This window comes from Melopsittacus undulatus, chromosome 5, assembly GCF_012275295.1.
Source record: "Melopsittacus undulatus isolate bMelUnd1 chromosome 5, bMelUnd1.mat.Z, whole genome shotgun sequence".
Lineage (NCBI taxonomy): Eukaryota > Metazoa > Chordata > Aves > Psittaciformes > Psittaculidae > Melopsittacus > Melopsittacus undulatus.
Genome location: NC_047531.1, coordinates 76,028,246 through 76,038,177, shown reverse-complemented (window position 1 = coordinate 76,038,177; position 9,932 = coordinate 76,028,246). Strand labels below are relative to the sequence as shown.

The 9,932-nt window shown below is 47.9% G+C and overlaps 1 protein-coding gene across 2 annotated transcripts in view; it reads left to right on the top strand.

Moving 5' to 3' along the window:
* Nucleotides 1-405: 405 nt before the first annotated feature.
* ARHGEF5 (Rho guanine nucleotide exchange factor 5) overlaps nt 406-9,932 on the top strand; it is a 36,639-nt gene continuing 27,112 nt past the window's right edge. The window contains exon 1 of one of the 2 annotated variants that reach the window (XM_034063170.1): nt 406-556. The gene's annotated coding sequence lies outside the window, so the exon portion shown is untranslated. Of the gene's footprint in view, nt 557-1,488; nt 1,497-9,932 lie in introns of those variants that run through there. The other variant, XM_034063171.1, reaches the window with a different exon arrangement.

Genomic DNA, 9,932 nt, shown 5'->3' with positions numbered 1-9,932 from the left:
ATCCGGGGACCTGGGATCAGTAGGTCAGGTGTACCCGCTCTGCTTTTACCCTGGAGGCAAAACAACCAAGGGGTAAGTGCCCTATTCCCCGCGCCCAGGGGAGGCACAGTTATTGTCCCCGTTGCAATTAAACATAAATATATACATTAATTAGTCATTTTTGAAAGAGGAAAGTTACCTGAACACCTTGCGGTGAGACGGGCAGAGGGCACGGAGGGCTGCGCCCAGCCGGGGACAGAGCCTGGGTACAAGGGGCCGGAGCCACCGCCGCGTCCCGCTCTGGCCCTTCGGCGGCAGCGGCTTCGCCCTGCCCCGCGCCGTCGGAGCGCGGCTCGCTGCCGGCCGGGCTCGCCCCGCACGCCAATCAGGGCGGCCCGCCTGCCTTCCTGTAGGTGTGCCCGGCTCACCTGGGAGCCTCGGCACTCATGACATACCTGCGGCCCCGCGGGCGGCGGGGAGACGGCGGCCGGCAGCCGAGGGCAAGGGGGGGCAGCGGAGGCGGCGGTGCCAGGGCGAGGAGCGCTGGCCCCGGCACGGCGATGTGAACCCGGCGCAGGTAAGCGCGGCCCGGCGGGAGCGGCGCTGCCGTGTTCCCGGGAGAGGCGGAGTGAGGCGCGGGCCTGGCGCCGGATCCCCGCGGAGCCCGGGCCGGGCCGGAGGAGCGGCTGCTCCCCCCCCCCCCCTCCCCAGCCGGGCGGCGGGCAGGCTCGGGGAGCGGATGGGAGGACTGCCCACCATTTTAGGACCCGAGGGGGACTGGGCGGAGGGATCTCCGGGGACGGGAGCTCTCGCTCCTCCCGCGGAGGGCCTGCTGCGCTCCTCGCACAGGTGTGGGTGCGCGGGCAGGGCCGCCGTCGGGTCCCGGGAAGCTGCTCCCACCGGCGGAGCGCTGCGTGAGCTCCGGTGGGACAGTGCCTCCGGAGGTGGGGGTAGGGGGGGAGGTGGGGGCGTCTCCCGCCGGCCCCGGGCAGGCGCCGGGGGGGCCGCAGCTTTCGAGGAGGCCTGTGCGGGACGGCAGCGCCCGTTCCCCGCCCCGCTCCTCCTGCTGCCGGCAGCAGGTAGGGCCCGGCGCACAGGCCCGGTCCCAGGCGCAGCTGCCAGCAGCAGGGCAGAAATGGTGCCTCCCACGCCGGAGCGAGGTCCCACGGTGCTTGCTGGGGGTTCAGCTCCGGGAGTCCCGGGGCAGGGCTTGAACTCTGGACACTGTGTTGTTTTCTTCCTTGCTCTGCTGGCTGGCGCCTCGTGACTTTTATGGCCTGTCACGGAGGGAAGGCAGGGGAACGAAAATGAGAGGTACTCGCTTCCCACCTCCTTCCTGCAGCCTCTTCGGAGCCCTGCCACTGCAGCAGCTCTGGTGGCAACCTCGGGGCTTCAAACAACATGCGGTGGGAACTTCTGAGGGCCCACGGTTCTGGCCTGACCCCAGCACCCGTGTCATCCTAGCGCTTGGTGCTTCCTCTATTCCCAGAGGTTGGATAACACCTGGATCAAACCTGGTAGGGAATACAGGGCCAGGGAAGGCAATCTGAGCTCAACTAAACTGTGTTGACTTCTTGTAGACTTGGCCAAGTCTGGAGCTGCTGGATGGGGATGCTGTTGGCTTCTCCTTGAGCTGCGTGCCTGGTCCTCTGACCAAACCACATCTGTAGCATGTTAAGGTTTTGTGACCTGGTTCCATGGTGCTTTGGAGTTTCTTGTACCCTAAATGGCTTGTTGGAGATGGCTTGGATAAGGGCAGAGATCCTTTTAAAGGGCTGCATAGGAGGGAGGTGGCTTGGTTTGGAGGAATAATGTATGGGTGACCCAGATTTCAGAACTGCGACTGAATTGGGTGAGGAGGAGGCATCTCCAAATCAGACATGAAGCTGTACCGAATCTGAGTGCTTCTTCATTCTTAGTTATTGTTAATACTGGGAACAGCTCAGCTGGCTTCTGCATTTTACCATCTCTCAGTTGAGAGTAGCACTGAACCGTGTACAGTAGCCCCAGCGATTTTAGGAAGTCTGTGAGTGAGGCTATACAATGTAATTGCAAGTGACAAGTCAGCCAGGCTTGAGGAGGGTGCTCTTGCTGAAGCCCCTTGTTCCTGCTGTCTGAAATACTGGGACCCCAGTACTTCCTCTGGGAACCTCTTATGCATCCTGAGGGATTTTGCTGGGAAGACTGTTCCCTGGGATCTTTTTTCTTTATTATTTCATCCTGTTAACTTTAGATAGGCGTTCTTAATCTTGTTCTATTGACTCTTAATCTTACAGTTCACTTGTTTCAAGTGCTTTCTAGAGCTAGAGCCAAACTTTTTTTTTATATTCTACTCTGGAGTCTGGTTTAAAGTGGGCTGTTATATTTAATTAGTTTCTATTCATGCAAATTACATTCACTCTCCATGGTTATCCCAGACAAAATTTAAGAAACAGCCTGCAAGGGGTTTCAAATTCATAATTGGAATCAGACTTTTTCCCAAGAGTGTTTGATTCTAAGGTTTACCATGCTTTCTGTCATCTGGTATCTTTCCAGTTTGATGTTGGCTGCTGGTTACTGTTTAGCTAAGTTATACATAGCTAGTTTATTTCTGTAGTCATGCCTGGTAAGTTCTGTAATTCCTTTCAGCTTTGCAGCTCCTCACTGAATTCCTGTTGTATCTTTTAGTGAAGTACTTAGAAGTGACTTTAGTGCAAGTGTAGTTGCACTCTATTGTTTAGGCACTTGGGCTCTACAGAGAGAAATTGTTTCCCTTTTCTGAGAGATGAACAGTTGATGTTCATAGTATCAGCCATTTGGGGACAGATGCCTTATTCTGACCCCTGTCAGGTATTTACATTCCCAGCTGGTTATCACTGCATCGAATCCAAAAATCTATTAGAAAAGTACCCAGCCTTGATTTCAAGATAGGAAGTGATAGACTGCACCGGTTCCCCTGATAAATTATTCCAATGGCTGATTACCCTCGCTAATTTCTTATCTCAATCTTTCCAGCCTGGTTCCTAACCACAAAGTCTTGCTACAAATTTTCATGCCAGATCACAGAGCCTGTTGCTGCCAGGATGACACATTCCAGCAAAAAGGTGGCCTATTGTACCACCAGCATACAGTTGTTACCTGTGCTAACCACTTGCTTCTGGGAAGAGCTGTAGTCGTAGGGTCACTGGTATGATTTAGAGCAGCAGATAAGTGTGCCTGTCTGTGGTGTCTGTGCTCAGACAGGGCTTTCTGAGAAATATAACTGAATAACTTGTGTTGTTTGGAGTACAGCTTTAGGTGATGGCTAATCCAGTGTAACTACAGGCTGCTGCTGAAGGAACAATCAGTTCTCATCCAGTCCTGACTGCAGGCTCCTGCTGCTTCCCTTGGATCAGATCTAGTGACCAAATGGCCTCAGATCAGTTCAGTCACTGCTCCAACTGAAAATTAACCCACTTCCTTAGACAAAACCTGTGATCTGGAAGTTGGATCAGCCTGCTTGGTGGCCAGATAGTGCTAGGTCTGATGTAGAAGGGTAGCATGCCACTGGGCATGAGTAACACGGAGAGGGACTACCTCTTTCAGGAGCAGCCCCATGTCTGTGTAGGATTGGATGCAAGAGGGAGTCATACATTGATTTCCTACATTTCTATGCTTGAATAAACAGGCTGTGGTTGCACAAATCCTCTCAAGCTGGCACTGCTGTTGAAAGAAGACCTCATGCCTACCTGTTCTCATCCACATCTGTTACCTGCTCTGGTGCACTGTGAGACCACACACATGCCTACACTGCCAGAAAAGAAAGGGCACTGTTGGACTGGGAATAAGGAAAGAGAATGGAACTCTATTGGCAAGCTGAAGAGCTTGTGAAACTAAGGCTGGGGACACAGGAATTGTCACAAACATACCTTAGCTTAAATCTTGATGGAAGCTGATGTATTCTTTTCACCTTCCCACTGCAGCAGGTGTGTGAGTATAGCTGCCTTGATGGGCTCAGTAGCCCAGCTTAACTCTTGAGTGACTTGGGAGAACTCAGTTTAGCTAAGACTGGGTTTAGGTCAGCTGCATTTATGTCTTTGTCAAGAAGCATGTGTTGGAATTAGGCTCTGTGTGGGAAAGACTATTTGACATACAAAGAAGGTTTGTCCTTTGGCTCTGGTGTACTGATACTTATGAAAGGTTCACCACTGAAGAAAAGTTGCAAACTACTATACTTGTGTGTTCTAGATGTGAGGTTCTTGGTGGTTTTCTGTGCCTGAGCAAGGTAGGGTGTACCCTTCTGGGAAGGCTTTGTTAATCTTGTTGCTCCCATTAGCAAGTAACTCCAGATTTCTTGCTGTTCTAGTGGAATTAGTTTGCTGAGACAAAATCAATTCCTCATCTATTGTTTTAAACACTGTTCCTTCAAGTGCCATGCTGAACACTTGTGAGGACCTGTGGTGGAGACTCATTTTGAACTCATGGGTTAGTGGTTGCATTACAGCTAGGTGAAGTCAAAGAAATTCCCATGACTTCAGTACAAGTTCAGTGCAAGGTCAGGGAATGGGCTATTGGGTTTTGATAGTGGGAAAAAATTAGAAGGGGGGAGGTGATTATAATTACATGTGTACAAATGTACATATGACAATAGATGCATATGTAAATGTATACAAAATAAAGGGTGTTCTGATGCTAGGAGAGGTTGAGGGGTGGCTATAGAAACTGTAATTGGATAGTATACAGGAATTAAACTGAAGTGGGAGGAAACATATGAACCTGCTGCTCTGTGACTACTGCATTAAAGCAGAACTGGCCATAAATTAGCTTTGTGAGAACATATCCTATTTGCAGTAAGTCACATAGAGGTGTGTGACATTCAGATGTCAAAGTACCTTTGTAGTCTCAAACTGAACATCTGGCTGTACGCAGGTGCTCAGTGTGTGAGGTCTGCTGCCTGTGGCCTTGGTGGTGCTCAGAGTGCATTCAGCACTGGAGTTGCTGCTGCTGATCATACACAAAACTTCCCAAATCCTCACCAGGTTCATGCTGAGGTGGTGCCCAGTGGGATCCACAAGCTTGGCAGGCCGTGGGAAGAGCAGAGTCACATGCAGATGAGCAGAGGGTGTGACTGTAGGAGAGGTGAGGAATGGCCACTGCTTCATCCATGGGGCCAACAGTAGAGTTGATGGATTCAAAATACACCCTTGAGAGGGGAGGGGATTAGTATCCTGGTCATGTGGGGCACAATTCATGTGAGTCACAGAAGCCCTGAGATAATCAGGGGATATGTGGCACAAGGCATGAGTCTTGGTTACAAGCAGACCTGTGACATGGACGTGGGTGCTCTTCACAGCTGCCACAAGGTGGCTGCAATGGCTGCACTTGCGTATTCATTTGATAATAGAAATAGATGCCCAGATCAGTGTTAAGTCAATACACGCATCACTTGTAGGAGGAGGGGTGTCAAGAAGATGCTTTACCCACAGCATTGCCGGGCAGCTACAGAACAATAAGGATGTGTAAGCTTTATGGTATGCGTTCTTTATGCTCATAAGAGCTTACAGGTGTTATGATCAAAACTGCCTACGTATATTATTTGAATAGCATAAATAGTAACTGGGCCCTTATGACTTTACTACAGGTTCCTGTGCTGTGAGGAGATGCTAGTGGAAACTGTAAAAGTACACCACTAAGAGTATAGCTTTGCTGGTATACTTCATCTTGTGGGAAAAGAAGGGATGCCATAGCCATACCAGTGCCTGGGGATGCTCTGATGCTGTAGCTGTGTCTTTAGTGCATCCAGTCTCTAGGCAAAATCCTTTTGGCATGGATTAACCCTGAGCTTCTGTTCAGATGCAGAAACTTTGTTTTAGGTATTCCATAGTACAAGCATCTGAGGTAACTCTGTGCCTTTGAAATGTAATCTAGCTGCAGCATTTGAGTTGGTCTCCTTTCTGAAGTACTCTGAGATCACTGTTTGTTTTTAGAGGTGAGGACCATGAGGTTGATAACAATGAAGTTGAGTAGGTGCAGTGTGTATCTATTTCCCTTCTGTTGCTGGATTTATAGGAGATGTTCTGAGTATACTGCCAGCTCTGCAGGGCAGGAACAGTGTCTCACCACACAGTACTTAGAACAGTGAGGATTTGGTTGTGGTTGTTGGTACTGAATATAGCTCTTCCCATTGTTTGTTGCCTCTCTGCATCTCTCTTCCTGTAACTCACTTCGCACATGGAGCTCAATCAGGCTTGAGACTGAGTGCAGTATAGCTGATGGATCTTATGGGTGTTTTTAGAATAGTGCACTTCTCTCTCCCTTCTCTACCTCTCCTCAGGAAAGGTGTTTTTCTCCTGCCTTTTGCATGTTTCGTAGACAAGAAGAGACTCAGGATGGGAAGTGGGGGTAGTACTGTGTAGGCTGCAGTACAGCACACAACCCTGTCAAGGCTCTATGCTGTGATAAACCTCAGGGCAGAGAGAGGATGGGGAGACAGGTGAAGTGGGAGTATCCCTATTTCTATAGCAGATTATGGGTCATGGCATGTTTTCCTAAGCATACAAGTGATAGAGATGAGTTTACCCTTCAAGTCTCCCAGTAATTTCTTAACAATATCTGGTGCTATGTTGAATTATGGGAAATGCATCTCTGTCACTTCACTCCTCATCCCTGAGTGTCACTGGGAAGAGGGGATGCTTTCTTAGTGCTTGTGAGAGGACTGAAGGGAAACCCATAAGGTGTTCATGTAGGCAAAGGGTCAACAGTGTTCATTGGGGTCCAAGTCTCATGCCATCTGGGAAGGCAGTCTTCTCACATTGCTTGGGCAGTCCATCTTATCTTCCTACATCTGCAGAATGAGTAAACTGAGCTGTTTCACTTCAGAGAGATGCATATAAAGGAAGATGAGCAATTTGGACGTATGCTGGAGCAATGAGATGTGCCTTATCCTGGAAGAGCAAGGCCAGGCATGTCAGTTATGTCACAGTAGTGTGTGCTCTGACCAGTCACAAAGGAGAGTCAGGGCCATATAAAACAGCCTAAAATTGTAGCTGTATATATAGAATAATCATGACAGCTGAGTTGCCCAGGGGGTGTTATCAGACCTAACAGAGCCATTTTTCCTTCATTCTATATACAGCATAATTTTTACCTATCCAGTGGCTGAGTGTGTAATAACAGTGATATCAAAAGCATGAAAATAGGCATCTGTGTGTGAAAGGGGGAAAATGGATTGACTGTCTCTGATAGTTGTAGCAAAATGACTTCAAAAAAGAACAAAACAAGAAAAGCTGTGCTGCATTTCATGTGCAAAGAATCTGGCATGATCAGAAATCTCAAGGCAATATGGAAGAAAATCTGCCCTGAAATGTGTTACCTCTTACCTGAACATTGCCTTTGAAAAGTTAATTTAAAAGATGGCATTGTGCACAGTTTGGTTGTGACAATGGAAAAAGACTGGAAGTGTATTTAAATAATGATTAAAAAGAGTACTAACAGATGCAGGATCCAAATACATAAGTGTTGAGGTAAGAATGTGCAAAACCACCAACTTGGTTTTAAAGAACGGTTTGGTAAAGAGATACAGTTTTGTGCTTAGGGGTAGCAAAAAATATCTGATGCTGTGTGTCCTAAGCTCATAAAATAGATGGAATTTCAGAAATAGTCTCACCTGAAGGTAGACACAGTGTGAAATAGACAACTATAAATATCTGACATATTGTGAGGTTATGGGTTGAGGGATTTCTTTGACTGGGCAGTGAAATCCCTGTAGTACAAGTATGATCCCAGAGCAACACTGGTCCAGGCGAGCAGAAACAACTAGTTACAGACACTACTTTGGGTGAAAAATGTGTCTGTTGTTTGTACTGAACAACTGCAGCACGAAAGGAAAATATCTGGGGATCATCTTTTGTATCTGAGAGAGCTTGGAGGCAAAAAAGCACAGAAAGAAAGAACAGACTGAGCAGTCAGTATATTTTTGTTGGTGAAAGGATTGCTTAAATAAGCCTTTGCTTAGGGTTGCAATCAGATACAAAGTTTGTACCAGGGCTTTGCATATGCAATGTGCTGAGCAGCCACTCCCTGACTAATCCCGAGAGTATGTCTGTGAGGTAGGAGGAGTTAGTATTACCTCGGTTGCACAGATGACCCTCAGACAGGCAGAAACTGCTGGAAACTGCCAGGATTTGGAGCTGGCAGTTCTGCTGGACGAGGTCTGGGGATGAAGGCACAGTTCTCGGTTGCCTTGAAAAACATCAGTTACAACCTAAGCCTTCTGTAGATCCTTCTTTTAATGATTGCATTGGGGAATTGAAGGAAGGAGAGCACCTAGTATCATAACATTATGTTCCTGTTCTATGCTATATTAGTTATGGATGATGACAGTATTCTTTATGGACCCAGTAGCTTGAAATTTGGAGGTGATTGCAACCATGTTTAATTGTCCATAAACTACAGCTGTTAGTAGAGGCAAGACAGTGGTCCTGTGGATGTATCTTTGTTGCCTTCTGTTAGAGTAAATGCTAGTAGAGCAGGAATAGCCAAAAGTTTGGAGTGGCAGGGTGTTTCCCCATGCATATGACAAAAGCAGTAATGCTGTGGGTATAGCTGTAATTACACCTTCTTTAATGCGATTGCTTCTTGGGAGCCATCTAGTGTCATCTGTGTCATATGTCCTGTGTAAAGCATGGCCAAGGGTGACAGAGTAGATTTGTCACATCAAGGCGTGTGTCACTGTTCTTCCCTTCAACAGCCTGGTGGCGATGAGTCGAAGCCAGATACAACTGTGAGTGCTGCAGGATCTGCCACCAAGCAAACACAGAGCCATTGCTCATAAAGCAGTAACTGCATTTCTGGTGTTAAACCCTCCTGCTTTGCTGCCCCTCCTAGGCAAGGACTACTGCATCAGCCTGCTGCAAGGGTGGGACCTCACTTGTCTTGTCCTCAGCTCTCTTGTTCACTTGCAGTTCTGTCCTGTTGAGCCAGGGACTTGGAAAAGCTGCTCAGTTTGTGCCAGTCCACTAATGTGCTGACCAGCTGGCTATCACACATGGAAGAGGTGAGGTGCTGGGTTCAGTAACAGTCAGCATTTGTGACAAAAGCTGGGTTCCTCAAGTGCATCAGTCTGGAAGGGGTAACACTGAGGACCCATTTTCCATATGGCATTTGGGAAGCAGACTCTAAGAGGGAGAGCTCTCACTATTTCCTCCGCCTTGGGCATGGTCCACTGACATCTCCACCCACTTTCTTGGTACCCTCCCAACTGTTCCCACTTCAAGCACCTCTGTTGCTCTTAGTTTGCGCAAATTACGGTGATTGTACTCTTTGTTGTTTGTAACGATATCTATTTTTACAGCAGAGCATTTTGCTGTATGCCAGGTCTGATAAACTTGTTTAGGTGAATTTGATGGGCTGTGTCAGAAGTTATGACTGTGAGCTGCCTGTGAGGCTGAACTGGGGAAACTGCTGTATCTCATTGAACTTGGGAGAGATGGGATGTTTATGTGTTTGTTTATGCCCCACTGATCAAAGTGTGCTGTGCTGCAGGTAAGGGGAAAGACAGTGAGCTGAGTCCTAAATTTCATTAAATGTGTGCCTATAGCTTCCCAGGGGAAGTTTCTCATTCATGCTAAAGCATGCACAACTTCAATTAGAATATAGCATGCCCACTTGCATAGGGTGGTGGATGCGAGTGTATGGAGGACTTTGCGTTCCTTGGCCAGAGCTGGCATTATTTTGTGATCGTGCAATAAAGAGTTAAAGGAAATTGTCTTGGGTCTGTATTACTTTATTAGTCATGGTGACTGTTAGGAGTTAAGTTGCCTCATGTTCTAATTTCTCACTAGCACACTGAAATCATGAGCTTGGGGTGAATTTAAGGTACACATACCTTATTTTGATCCTCTGCATCACCATCTGATAGGGTGGAACCTGGGAGGGTAAAGAGAGAGGTAGTTTTATGTTGAGGAGAAGAAAGCCATAGGCCAGTCAGGAGTCAG